General features: G+C 44.9%; 1 pseudogene; it reads left to right on the top strand.

Moving 5' to 3' along the window:
- The first annotated feature begins 13,550 nt into the window (after positions 1-13,550).
- Positions 13,551-14,987, top strand: part of LOC101647565 — a 10,411-nt pseudogene continuing 8,974 nt past the window's right edge.

The following is a 14,987-nucleotide window of genomic DNA, read 5'->3' as shown; positions in this document are numbered from 1 at the left end:
GTGAGTTGCTGTGGATTTGTTTCTCCAAAGTACCCAGACTAATACAACATTGTTTTCGTTGCTACTTCATCCCTGTAATTTTGCTACTGTTATGAATCAGGCGACCCCTGTGAAAGGGTCGTTTGACCCCCAAAGGGATCGCGACCCACAGGTTGAGAACCGCTGGTCAAAGGCCTGCAGGTTGAGGTCCCAGCTTTTGGCAGTTTATTCTTGAAGGTGCCACCTTCTCACACACCTTTGTGGCGTTGCATGCCCTATCCTTCTATACCCTTCTTGTTCTTAGATTCCCACCAAACCTTTCCCTGACCCCTCAGCGGGAGCTAGGCACCCTATAATGGCCTGCTGCATCATCTCAGGTACAGCATCTCTGAAACAAAAGCTAGACCTTGGTGAAGCTGGGGGCTCTGTCTTACTCACTTCCATCTTACCAGAACATTGTCAAGTACTTGACCTATGATAGATGTTTGTTGGATGAATAAATGATATAAATCTGCCAATTCGGTGATATTCTTGTTACACATTGGGCTGCAAACCACAAGGTCAGCAGTGTGAAACCACTTAGGGGCTCTTCAGGAAAAAGAAGAGGCTTTCTACTCCCTGAAATAATTAGTCTCTGAAATCCACTGGGGAGCCCTATAGGGTCGCCATGAGTCAGAATGAACTCAATGGCAGTGAGTTCCTTTTAAAAATTACATATATATTTGTTGAACATTTACACAGAAAAGTAGGTTCTCATTTAATAATTTCTACTTATATTATTCTTTTAGACTGATTATATTCTTCACAATGTGTCAACATTCTTATTATTTCTGTTCTGACAATTGTTCCTATTAATTTAGCTTTCCTGCTCCTTTTCATCTTTGTTTTCAAGTACATTTTGACCCTTTGGCCTCATATAGTTGATTTTTAAAAAATGGAATAAAGTACTAAGGGTGATAATATTTATTGTATGAGTTCATCTGTTATTTGTCTGAAAGGCGATCTCTGGGAGTGGCTTCAGTTCCAGGTGTGAAGGGGGTCTTCTGGTAACAGGCTTGGTAGTCCCTCTGGTCTTTATTGGGCCAGTAAATCTCAACTTTTTTTAGAAAGAATTTGAGTTTTCCCCCCTGTTTTTCTCCCACTGTATCCAGGACCATCGATTGTGTTCCTAGTCAGAAGAGTCAGCAGGGGCAGCCAGGCCCCCTCTAGTTCTGGTCTCAGCAAAGATGAGGCCATGGTGTGTGTGTGTGTGGGGGGGGGGGGGAGGTTAGTCCTGTCGTTTCTTCCTTAAGTCGTTTGTTTCATTGTTTGTTTTCCCTTTTGCTCCAGAAGAATCGAGGCCAACAGTTCTATCTTAGACGGCTGTTTATAAGTTCTTAAGACCCCAGACATTAATCATCGCTCTATGATAGAGAACGTAATGTTTATGAAGGAGGTTATGCCAATTGACCAATCTGTCTCATGAGACTGTCTCATGATCCTAAACCTTCACACTCGGTAAACCAATTCTGTGATGTGTTCAGTTATGTCTAAGAAGTATCAGTAACTGGGTCTCTTATGTACTTTATTATATTCATGAATATATAGACACAGCACAAACATGTGTGCAGCTGTGTCTAGATCTAATGACATATAGACGTGTATACATACGCCCTTTTAGACACACATGCATGCTTATCTACCTATGTAAATACACAGATATTCTTTGGTTGCTTTCTTCCTTCTTGGACACCATAAAGTCCTCCATGATTTTGCTTTATGCTTTTAAAATGGAAGTCAATTCAGATTGTTTTTGTTTTGAGAATTTTACAGCTGCCCCTGAAGTCAATAGAGATGTAGAAATTCCAGGAATGAGATCTAGGAGTAAGTGTAATAATCATCGCCCCTTATCCTCGATTTAGAAGCTAATGATATCAGAATTAGGAGCCCTGGTGGCACAGTCAGGTAAGCATTGAACTGTTAATTGAAATGTTGAGTGTTCAAACCAGCAGCTACTCTGAGGAAGATGAAACTATATGCACCTGTAAAGATTTGCAGCCTTTGAATCCCAGGTAGGGTGGCCATGAGTTAGCAATGACTTGATTGCCTGAGTTTTTTGTGGGTGTCTTCGAATTACGTGTTTTCAGAAGGTGGGGCTAACCCCAAAGCCACAATAAATACAGAGTCCATCAGTTGTGTGTATGGGACTGACCTGCCCCTGACAGGAGCTCTTGAGCTGGGTTTTAGGGGGCTGGATGGGGTTCCCCATAAAAGACTTGCTTTCAAAGTGGGTGAAAATCCTGGAAAAGCTGTGAATCCAGGAAGTGGGGATTGAAACACAATCACCCCTCAGAGGTTAGCCTATTATTTGTCATATTGAGTCTCCACTGACCTGGGCTTGAGGAACACCAGTTAAGATTTAAATCCCCCAAAGGTTCGGCTGCTACGTACCCCTTCCTCACACCCCTCGACTTCTCATGGGGAGAACCTACCAATATCTAAGGTCAAGAGTTAATGGAGTAGCTGAGGGGTGTGTGTGTGTGGTATGTTTCTGAGACTGTAAATCTTTACAGAAACAGGTAGCCTCATTTTGTCCCCCTTGGAGAGTCTGAACTGCCCACCTCACAGTTAGCTGCCTGGTGTCTAAACCACGGTGCCACCAGGGCTCCTGGTTGCTGAGCTAGAAGGGTCTTTTCTGAGCCCTCTTTGTGGATCACTTCACCAGGTTTCTGTGGCCTCTCAGGATCTAGAGCCACTGGGGTTAAAGTTTCACATTGCTCCTGGGAAGATGTGATGAAAACCAATAGCCCTCCTGAGGGGACGGTGTGCAGGCCAGTGTGGTGGCGAGAAGAGGCGGACGGAAGCCCATAGACTCTAGAGCAGTGGTTCTCAACCTTCTTAATGCCGAGATCCTTTAATACAGGTCCTCATGTTGTGGTGACCCCCAACCATAAGATTATTTTCGTTGCTACTTCATCACTGTAATTTTGCTACTGTTATGAATTGGGTGACCTCTGTGAAAGGGTCATTTGACACCCCCCCCCAGGGGTCAGGACCCACAGGTTGAGAACCGCTGCTCTAAGGGGTCCTTCATATTCAAATCGCGGAGCCTGGCTTTCAAGAGCCTGGTAATCACTAAAGTACCAAGACCTGGGCGCCGGCGGCGAGAACTTGCCCTAAGCCCCGACTTAAGTCCCTGACTTTTCCTCATTGCATCAACAAAATGAGAGACCAGAAGCTCTGCGAACATGTTACTTCAGAGGCTGAAATTATAGAGGCAAACACGGCGATTTATGGTAATCACTATTCTAGCACAGGTTGGAAAAGCCTAGTAAATGTTGGCCTTGCTTGAAATCTTTCCCTGACCCCCTACCCCACCCCCCCAATGCCAGTGCTGAACAGGTTGGGAGGCAGAGTGACTATTTTCTGTTTGTTTGTGTTTGAGAGCCAAGCTGTCTGGACCGACCGTCTGGAAGGACCTCTTCCCCATGCCGGCAACTGAGCCCAGCAATCAGGAGCCACCTCCGCACGCTGGGGCTGCCTGGATAAACGCTCAGAAGACCCAGAGGGATCGTTAGCTGGGGGCAGAGGAGGTTTCTAGTGGAACCTCTGGCAGTTACTATCCTGGCGCAGGTCAAAAAGAATTGCTACGGAATCATAGAAGTGTTGATTAAACAAAAAATATCAAAATGCGAAGCTTTTGCTTCTGGACGCATCCTCCTCACTGGGTCTAGACGTTTCTGAAGGCGGTATTTCCATCTCTAACCCTTCCCCAAAGAAGTCCGTGTGCTCTGCTTCACACCACGTTAGAACAGCAGTTTGGGCATTGTTGAGGGACTCGAATCACGATCTTTTTAAGTGCTCTTTGAGTTTGGAGAACAGAAAGAAGTCTAAAGGGAACAGAAAGGGGCATAGAGTATGTAGGTAAGATTTCCCCAGGGAATTCTCTACCTTTGTAGAGACCGCCTAGATCAAGAGATCACAGAAGAGCCCTCGACCCCCTTGAAGAACGAGCTGGGCAGTGTCATGTTGGGAAACGAAGCTGATCTCTGCCTTGAATGTAACCAGCCTGGCAGATGCCCCGAGAAGCCACTGGTAGGTTGGACATTTTGCTTTTAGGGCAGCCTAACAAAACTAAGATCCATGTACTACTGAGACAACTTGTCTGTAGCCACCACTGATCTCAGAGACATGTTTGAAATCGTTTCTTGGAAATACACCCATGCATGTATGACCTGGAACCACGGTAGCAAGACTTTTTTGGCATACCCTCATATGTCTCAAAATGAATGCAATCTTTTCCCTTTAATTCTTAGGACTTCAAATGATGCCTTAGGGAAAGGAAGCGAGAACAATTTAATCAATGGTGCTCAACCTTGTCTGCACTTTAGAATTACTAAAAAAATATGTTTTACTGACATATAATTCACACACCATAAAATTCAATGATTTAAATATATTCAAAGAGTTGTGCAATCATCACAATCATCAATTTTAGAATGTTTTCTTCATTCACGTACCCATTATTATTAGCTTCCTATCCCTACCCCCCACCTGCCCTGTCATAAACCTTCGGAACTATTAATCTAGTTACTGTCTCCATAGTCACCTATCCTGGATTTCATAGAAAGAAAATCATACGGAACAACAAACCAATCACAGCAGGAAACACGAGAAAACCTCAGTCTCAAGGAAAGAAGGAAATAATAAAGACCAGACCCATGAAAAATGGGCCCAAAGGGAAAACAAATGAGAGATGTTAGATTCTAACCCAACTCTATCTGCAGGGGGAGCTAGCTCAGCAGCTCCAGCCCACCACCCTCTCCACGGAAGACAGATCAGGGCATTCACTCGCCCAAAGATTCACAGCCTACCGGGGAACTTTCAGTAACCCACGTGCCCAGGCTATCCATCAGAATCTCCGGTGATTGGGCACGGGCGTCTGCCATTTCTAAAGCGCCTCAGGTGATTCCAATGTGCAACCACGGTTGAGAACCTGTGACTTAAGTGGCACTTGGGGCTTCTTCCAGCCATTCTACCCAGTGTCTAAAAGCCCGGGTAAGCAAGAGACGGAACACAGGACTCTTCCAGTCCCTTGGGAGCTGGGTTCTTGTGCCCTTCAAAGATGCTTTCTAAAGCAGAGTGGGAGTCGGGTGTTTCAAGACAGGTATATTTCAGGTCAACAATCATCAGGTTCAACCAAAGCAAGTGATCGCTACTGAATGTCATGGGCAATTGGAGGGATTTTCAAGACAACTTACAGGAATGCCTTCAAACCTAAGCTGGCATGACGCCTGTCCACACTTTCCCACGGGAGAGAAAGTCACACGCATCACCCCCTGCCAGGAACCCCGGAGTCATCTCCATCCTCTTACATTTCTCATACCTCTAGGTTGGTCCTCAGGCCCCCTACTTACCTGCGGTTGTGTGCCGTGGAGTTGATTCCCACTCCCAGGGGCTCCATCGGCTGGTGTAGAACGACTCCAGTAGGGTTTTCCAGGCGGTGACCCTGGTACGAGCAGTCACCAGGTCCTTTCTTCTGTGGGGCTGCTGGCGGGTTCACGTGGCCTTTTGTTCTCAGCAGAGCCCTTAACAATTGTGCCAGTAGGGCCCTTCTTCCCAATGTTTCTCTATGCCCTCACCCTGCTCTGGGCTGCTCCTTTATCTTCCATCAAGCAGTATCGCCTCCTCACTGCCCTCTCTGTCTCTGTCTCATTCTCCTTCGCTCCATCATCTGCCTGCCTTCAGATCCAAATGGCCTTTGCTCGGGTCAGTCCCTCTGAAGAATCCTGCAGTCCTGCCCCATTGCTTTCCTGATACAGTTTAAACTTATTGGCATGCTCTTCCGTAGGCTAATCCCAACGCACATTTTCAGCCCCGTCTCCCATCCTAGCACCTTAAGGGCCCTGCCCTCCAGTCACACAGAGACTTGCTTTGTCATGAGCTTTTGCTTATGCTGTTTCCTCTGTTGGGTATTTCTGTCCAGGTGGGGTACTTCTTACTTGTCTCTTAACAGTCCACGTTCCAATCTGCTCCCTCCTCCAGCAGGATCGGGAGCCCGTTTGCCATGCCCCTCCTCAGTGTGGACAGGCATCATCCCAGGCAGCCCCCAGGTTACGACTCTATTGTGAGCACGGGTTTCTTTGTATTTCTCCGCCTGGACTGTGAGCTCCTTGAGGGCAGGAACGGGGTCTTCTCTTTGTGTCCATGCTGCCTGTACAGTCCCTGGAAGAGAGAAGGCCATTGTGTTCACGGCTTGACGTTGCTTTGTTATATCCCATCTCTCCTTGTGCAGATCTGAGCCCTGGCTCAGACCTGCTTGGCTTTACAAACCTTTGACGGAGAGAACGTTTGGCTTGGGTCCCTTCCCGTCTTCCCACTTTGCAGTTGTTTCTGCTTTCCTTCAGAGTCCTCTTAACTGTTTCCAACTTTCTCATCCCAGAAACTCTGACATTCTCTCTCTCCCTTTCAAAATATGGTCTCAGAATAAGTTCATGGGCTCTGCAGCACAAGTAACTGCTGTTACCGTTCCCAGGCCTATCTACATTTTAACAAAAAAAGTCAAAGAAATTACTTTCTAATTGTGGAAACATCAGGCTACAGGTCTGGGAGGAGGGGCGGTCAGAGACAAAACTGGAAGGTGAGACAGGCATCTAGCAGAGACTGCCTTCAAAGACCATCATGCATTTACTTTGACCTTAGTATAGGTTAGGAAAATGTGAAGCTTAATCATCTACTGTCAGAAGGAATAGAGAGGAGTTTATGTTCAAGTTTGGGTTTTCTCATGGCTCACCCAAAAGCCCATGTAGTCCTTCTTGCGTAGGGATTTCTTCTGGGGACCTTCACGGGGAAAGTGTATCCCAATGTTTACAAAAGTCAGACGTCATGACAGTTAGAATAGTCTATGGAATGCTAACCATCAAGCCTGGGAAACCCTCAGGGGCAGCTCTACCCAGTCCTAGAGGGTCGCAATGAGTTGAAGACAGAGAGTTTGGTTTGAATGTATGGAAGCCTTGCCCAGGAAACCCAATGGGGGCAGTTCTGCTCTGTCCTGGAGGGCCCTGACTCCATGGCACACAACCACGACAACATACAATTATCCTAAAAGACGCGGGTTGACCTAAGAAGGCTGGGAGATGAGAATCTGAACAGAAGGACAGAAAGGCATCCGTGGGGACCCAGCTGGAAGATGCAGAGCAGAAGCGGGTCAATGGTCATCAGTGAGCAGAGAGAAGGGAGCACGGGAGAAGAAGGCTGCTTGTGACCAAGGCCATGGATGCTGAGCAGGCTGGGGAAAGCTACTTAAGTGGGCACTGGCCGGACTCACCAGGTTGGGGATGGTTGGGAACATGTCCTGGGCAGGGTTGAGGGCTCACATCCTGCAGGTGGGCCACATCTGGCCTATTTCACACCACCTCTGGCTAAGATGTGACTCATGCTCTCCTGAGGCTGTGACCCCTATGCCACAGAAACCGCCAACAGGAGTGGCGATGCCGGGAGGGCAGAGGGAGGGAGCGTTGGAAAGGGGCAACCGATTACAAGGATCTCCATGTGACCTCCTCCCTGGGGGATGGGCAACAGACAAGTGGGTGAAGGGAGACGTCGGACAGGACAAGATATGACAACATAATAATTTATAAATTATCAAGGGTTCATGAGGGAAGGGGGGAGCAGGGAGGTAGGGGGAAAATGAGGAGCTGATGCCAGGGGTTTAGGTGGAGAGCAAATGTTTTGAGAACGATGAGGGCAATGAATGTACAAATGTGCTTTACACAATTGATGTATATATGGATTGTGATAAGAATTGTATGAGCCCCTAATAAAACAATTTAAAAAAAACACACCAATAGAGGATATCTTGATACTAGTGAGCTGACTAGGTGCCTGTGATACCAGCCAACGTGCTATTTTCTAGGTGGCAGGGTTCATATTAGCCTTGCTACAGAAATTATATACATATATATGATTCATTTTTAGACTCCACAAACCCAGTGATCTTTGGGCCAGGCTATCAAGGTGCTTGACTCCTGCTATGTGACCCCTCTTTCAGAAGGACATTCGGCCACTGGGCAGAGGGTCTAGCTTTGAGTATTCAAGAATGCATACTGGATAGCCTTCTCTCCGTCCACAGTCACAGCTTGATTTCCTCCACTCTGTTTAGAGGAGACATTATACTACAAATAGGCAGAGTAGGGACTGACCACTTCATGTCAGAAGCCTCCACAAAGATCCCCCACGTTGCTTTCTCCATCTTCTTTTAATCAGTTGCTATTGAGTTGATACCACGGAGACGCTGCGTGTGTCAGCGGAGAATTGTGTCCCACCGGGTGTTCATGGGGGAGTTGTTCAGAAGGTTGCCTTGTCTTTCTTCCCAGGCACCTGACGGTGAACTGGGACCTCCATGCTTTTGTCCACTAGAAGAACGCATGGACTGTTTGCACTGCCCGGGCTCGCCCATATTCTCTTACCCTTTGCTTAAGCCTCTTGATCCCTTGTTAGGATTTCTTTCTTTGTCTCATAACATTATCTGTTGTGAGGATGAACATTTCCTAGTACCCTCTTCAGTCTCTTAGCCTTCCAGCGTCTGTTTACCAGATCTCGTCAAAGCGAACACAGAGGACAAGGCGTGGGCAGGAGGCAGCAGTGTGTGAAGGGAGAGAAGGCAGCTGAAAGCGGTTGCGTGGCAGAGGGATGACAAAGACCAAACACACCTAGTTCCAATTGGTCTTTTCCTGCAGTGGCCGCACTTTCTAAAACCCATCCAGAACGCTGGAACCCAATGAACGGCTTTTGTATCGAGTGTGACGCATCTGTTGTGAGACTAGTTTGCACACTGAGATGTTATCACTTCCAGGCCAGGCGAATGATTGATGTCAACAGGACATTTTTGTTGTTGTTTTAAAAATACTTTTTACAACTGTGAGTTACATGTCAGACCATCCAGGCTGCATTCAACAATTCAAACCAGGCATCCACCTTCCTCCCTCACGTTCTATCCCCTCTCCCTCCCCTGGTCCTCCTCCTCCCTCTTATGGAACGCTGTTCTTCCTTCTCAACCTTCCTCATGTCCCACCCTTTCACACAGTTCCTCATGTGGTGGTGACCCCCAACCATAACATGATTTTCGTTGCTCCTTCATCACTGTCATTTTGCTTCTGTTATGAGTCAGGTGACGCGACCTCTGGGAAAGGGTCGTTCAACTCCCAAAGGGATTGTGACCCACAGGTTGAGAACCACTGTGCTGAACCATTGCTTCATTTTCCACTGTTGCCCTCCTTCTCTTGGGAACCTTGAAAGTCTGTTCCCCTTGGTATGGCAGTCTTCGGCTTGGTTTTTGTCCTTATAGTCGTGGTCTCCCACTCTGTTTGCCCTCTCAATTGACTAAGTTCACTCAGCGTCACTTCTCCAGGTCGGTCCATGTTGTGAGATGCTCTGTGGCTCCCTCATGGCTTTTAGTGAGGCATAGTCTTCCATTGTGTGTAAATACTAATGTTTCTTTTTCCACTGCAAAGAAAACTTCATTTTATATACCATAAGTCATGAATTTTTGCTGCTTAGTGCCAATATCCAAATATGGACTGTTCTATCCACAATTCACTTCTATAGTGAAATTAAAAAAAATAATTTTGTTATTTAAGTAAGTATGCCTACCAGTGGAGATTTAACATTCAGATGCAAGTGAACATCTATAACATCCAATGCTTTATAGACAACGATTTAGGAGGGATATATTTTTAATCATCTTTCTTCTGAGTGACCTTATGTAAAAAATCAAGCAATCATCTAGAAGTGCCAAGTCTCCACAGTTTTCACATGCCCATATAGAAATGGCCACATACAGCAAGATTTTTAAAAAGAGCATCTCCCCGCTCCGCATCCTCTTGTCATTTCGCTGCCATTCTGCCTGCCGGCTGTTTTCCTTTGCCGACAAGAAATGCCTGGAGAAGATGGATGCTTTGCTCGACTTCTTTGATGTCCTGAACTTTCTGTAGCTCTTTGTTTTTCTCTAGCCTGTTCATTATGAATGTGGCATGGTGTTTCTGCTTGATCTCGTCAACTCGCGTCACGCCACCAATAGTTTTATTCCATAGCTCTCACTCGTATTTGACAGGTTCATTTCTACATTTTTTGACTTCAAATGATTTATCCATTTGAATCCATTCAAATGATTTACCAGCTGCTTTATCAGAATGCTTTAGTCCATCTGACTTTGTGAGGATTATGCTTCTTTTAAAACTTTTTTTTATGATATTTGGATTTGCAGAATGGGAGCATCTTGCAGTTGTTGTGCATGAACATCATGCCGTGGCTGGTATAAATGATCCAGAAATAAAACTTCTCAATATGTATGTTGACCCTGTGTGGGTACTCACTGGTCCAACGGTGAGTGTGACATGGAAGCTCATATGTCTGTTCACATGTGACTCTTACTTCTTTAGGGTGTATACCCAGCAGAGGTACTGCTGGCTTGTATGGAAATTCTATTCCCATATTGCTTTCCACATGGCCATACATATTTACAGTCCCACAATCAGTGGATAAGCATTCCAATCTCTCCACTCCCTCTCCAGCATTTGTTGTTTTCTTTATAATTGGGCTGTCATTGTTGGTGTAATTGTCATTTGATTTGCACCTCCTGGATGGCTAATGATTGTGAGCACTTTTTCATGTGTGTTAGCCATTTGGATGTCATTGTTGGTAAACTACTGTTTATAATCTTTGTCTACTGTTTAGTTGGATTTTTTTCTTATTTATTTGGTTTTTTTCTTATTGAGGTATTGCAGTTTTCTATAGATTTTAGCGATTAGCCTTTAGTTTGTTGGGTTGTTGCTAAAGACTCTTTCCCAGCCTGTGGGCTCCATGTTTACTCCTTTGATGCACATACAGGTCTTATGTGCAGTAGGTCCAAGTCATCTATTTGGTCATCTGTGTGCGCTTCCTTCATTATGGTGGATAGTATGTCTACTCCCCGCAATAGAGCCTTTAAGTTTGCCTCTATTTTCTCATTGATCATCTTCATAGCTCTGGAACTTACATTTGGTCTTTGATACATCTCGTTTGTTTTTGTACCTGGAGTGAGAGATGAGTCCTGTTTCATTCTTCTGAAGCTGAAGGTCCAATTTTGCCAGCACTGTTTGTTGACGAGACTATCTCTTTCCCATTTCATGTTTTTGGGTCCTCTGTTGAAGATCATCAACATGACATCTTAACCTAGAAAATCCAGATGGTAGGATGGCCATCCAGTATGGTGATGACTGACAGTAGGTCACCCTGGTAACTGCCAACTGACGACTGACCTCGGTATAGTCCTTTATCCCATAAGCATTGATCGGATGGAGTGGAGGTGTCCACTCTAGACTACTGTTCTGTTCCATCTGATCACATTCACCTCCCAGCCCCAACACAAGCACTGCTGCCCCAAGAGTTCAGAAAAATGGCTGAAAATCCAGGCCCTCTTCTGCTTCCCGTGTCTGAGGCCTCATGAAGCACACGTTACCTAATAAGCAAGGTAAGCAAGGATTTACTTGTGCTTGCTTACTAATCTATAATGAACAGTTCCCCATGTTTTCTACCACTATTCACTACAGATGAGTAAGTAAGCACAGGTAACCCCATGCTTACTTTGCTTACAGGATACTCTGTCCCAGTCAGGGATTGTAAATTTGGAAAGATATTTTGATTCTATTGGAAGGTGCTGTGGGAGGGAGACAGATACCAGCCATACCTTGAAGCAGCATCTTTGATGTGGTGAAATAAAAGGGACACTCTTCACTATAGATTAGCAAGTATGCACAAGTAAGCCTGTGCTTACCTTGCTTATTGGGTAATCCAATAAACAATCAGGTTTTCTTTCACAGGAAATAAAAGACTGGGGGGATAGAAAGACTGGGTGGGGTGAGAAGCAGCAAAACACAAAGGAATGGGAACATCCTAACCCAATCCCCTCGGAACGTCTTGGGGGAGACCACAAACGTCTGGTTTTCTGCAGACAGCGTGGGGGTCTGAGTCAAGTCTACTTTGCATATCAGAGGGTAAGGGAAGGAGTCCTCTATTTTTCTGATGGGAAACAAGGAGGTGGACTCTGAAACATTGTGAAAGAGTCCACGTTTCCATCTCCTCCTCCCCTTGCAGGCCTGGAGCAAGGTCTATGTACTCCCTCCCTCCAAGCCCAGTGGGCCAGTACACGCGAGCCAGGTTTGCCCTGTGAGCTTGTCCCCTCCTTGTTGGTAGTATCCGAGTCTTGCCCATCTTATTTCTCCCTCTTGATCCTTAATGGTGCTGTATACGTAGCAGCTGCTCAGTAAACATTTGGTGACAGAAGCTGCAATCCTGAAGCGCTGCAGAACCCCACATAACACCATCTGCTAGGGATTACATTTCATCCTCCCGAAATATGTGCTGGAATCATGACATGGAATCAACTTCATGTGACTGGTAAGGTCGCTGAGAGGATGGTCAAGAAAACCCTATGGAACATCTCTACTCTGTAACCTCAGGGCCTTGATTCAATGGGGTCGGCAAACTTGTGGGTATAGTCGAACGTAATGCAATATAATTTAGTCAGTGCATCCCTTGAGATCATACCAATGTTGGGTAGATCATAAGCCTATTACTTCTGTTATTAAAAATAGCAGAGACATACACAAATGGGGGAGACAGAACCACGATCATCCAAAAGTCAAGGGACCAGGAAATGCCAGAGGCTGCCAACAAGAAAGGTATTGACTGATAAGACCCTGATTTGAACATCCAGTCTCCAGAACTGTGAAAAAAAAAATTCTGTTCTTTAAAGTCACTCATTTTCCTGTTTGTGTTTTGGAAATACTGGGTAGCGAAGACACCATCCAGACTCTTTTCAGAACAGAGAGTCTGGGCCATGGCAATAAGATGGGAGAGGTATTCACAGGCCCACCTGGATTTTCATGTGACCTTGGTAAAGGCACTGTTTCTCTGCCACAGCCTTCCCTGGCCCCCGCTGCTACCTCTGCACACACACAGGTTTGCCCATCTGTGCACAAAATGCTCCAGATTCTGGGATGGAACGCAGTCTATCCAGGTGCAAATGATTGCTACTTTGCTACTTCAATATCCTCCCTTTTTCCTTTCAAGTAGTCATTGAAATTAAACTAAAAAAGAAATATTTGCACAGAGATTTCCCCAAGGCCATTTTTAATACACCTGGTAATCAGCGCTGGCTTTCAAAAGTATGGTTATTATTGCTTTAAAATTATTGCATCATTTGACTAAAATCCTCGGTGAATGTTCCTGATGAAGATTAAAAATTTTTTTATTAAAAATGCTTTTTAATGAGGCTACTTTCCTTCCTTTTCATCCAAAGGAAAGTGCTACCTCATTGTTCCTGTAAGTTTAAATGAGAGAGACTTCCTTGACTGTATCTTACACTTTTCTTCTTCGGGCTTTCAGGTGTCTTCTGTATACATGAGATTCTGTGATACGCAGATGTCACACCTCAGTTTCGGAAAGCAAGGGGGACTTGAAGCACTTGCTGCTGAAAAGGAAAGACTTGCAGCCTTTAGTATGGATTGCAATTCAATGCAAGGAAAATTCCCTCCGTTGGACCAACAGACACCATGATGGTAAATGCACAAAGGATTGAAGTTGTTAAGGATTTAATTTTGCCAGATCCACAATCAGTGCTCAAGGAAGTAGCCATCCAGAAACCACAGGATGTACTGCACAGGCGAATGTGCTGTACACGACCTTCTGACAGTGGCGAAGAGCAAGGGTGTCACTGGAGGACAAAGGTGAGATTGACCCAAGACAGTGGTGGGATTCAGCTAGTTTGCACTGGTTGGACAGAACTGATCGATAGCTAATTTCTTGTAGAGTTTGGCAAACTGGTTCTTAAAATACACTTGTAATCAGGGTACTCTCTAAGGTGGGTAGTTGTCTGATGTGCAAATAATAAATTTACATTCTTTACTCTTTTTTAACATTTGTCTGTGCAACTCTTTCTTATACCAATCTAGTTGTGTGCACCTCTTTCGTTATTCTTATTTAAGTATTAAGTGTGTGAAATAAAAACTACCTTTTGGTATATTTATTTTTATACAGTCATTAGGACAGTGAACTGGTTGATAAACTATGTGAATTTTACCATTAACCAAAGTCATGGTATTTTCAGTAGCTACCTACGCATGTAAATGTTGAACAATGAATAAGAAAGATCAAAGAAAACCTGATATATTGGCATTATGATGTTGGCAAAGAAAAACAAACTATGGACTGCAAGAAAAACAAACAAATCTCTCTTGGCAAAACCACAGCCAGAAAGCTCCTTAGAAGTGTGGATGGCATCACTTCAGCTCATGTACTTTAGCCATGTTATCAGGAGAGATTAGTTCTTTGAAGAGGACACCATGCGTGATAAAACAGAAGGCCATTGAAAAAGATGAAAGCCCTCAATGAGATGGATTGATACAGTGGTTGCAACAATAGAATTAAACATAATAACAGCTGTGGGGATTGTGAAGGATCTGGCAGTGTTGTGCTATGATGGCACATGCATGTATATGTACATGTATGTATAAAAGAGAAACTTATCTATCTCTATCTCTAGGCACACACACATTTTATATATATGGTTGTTATTGTGAGGTGTCATTGAGTTAGTTCTGTTCACAGTGACCCTATGCACAACGGAACCAAACATTGGCCAGTCCTGCACCATCCTTATAATTGCTCCTATGCTTGAGCCCATTGTTGCAGCCACTGTATCAACCCATTTCCTTGATGGCCTTCCTCTTGCTTGCTAGTCCACTATACCAAGCATGATGTCCTCCAGGGACTTCTCTTGCTTGACAGCAAGTCCAAAGGACGTAAGACAAAGTCTCACCATCCTTGCCTCTAAGGACCACTCTGATAACTTCAAGACAAATGGAGGAAAGATTGAAGTTGTCAAGAATTTCATCTTGCTTGGATCCACAATCAATGCTCATGGATGCAGCAGTGAAGAGGTCAAAGATGGGTTGCATGGGGTAAATGTGGGGCACAAGACCTTGTTAAGA

Source organism: Echinops telfairi, unplaced genomic scaffold (assembly GCF_000313985.2).
Source record: "Echinops telfairi isolate 266 unplaced genomic scaffold, ASM31398v2 ScPeMD7_9;HRSCAF=40, whole genome shotgun sequence".
NCBI classification, from domain to species: domain Eukaryota; kingdom Metazoa; phylum Chordata; class Mammalia; order Afrosoricida; family Tenrecidae; genus Echinops; species Echinops telfairi.
This window is presented reverse-complemented; position numbering and strand designations above follow the sequence as displayed.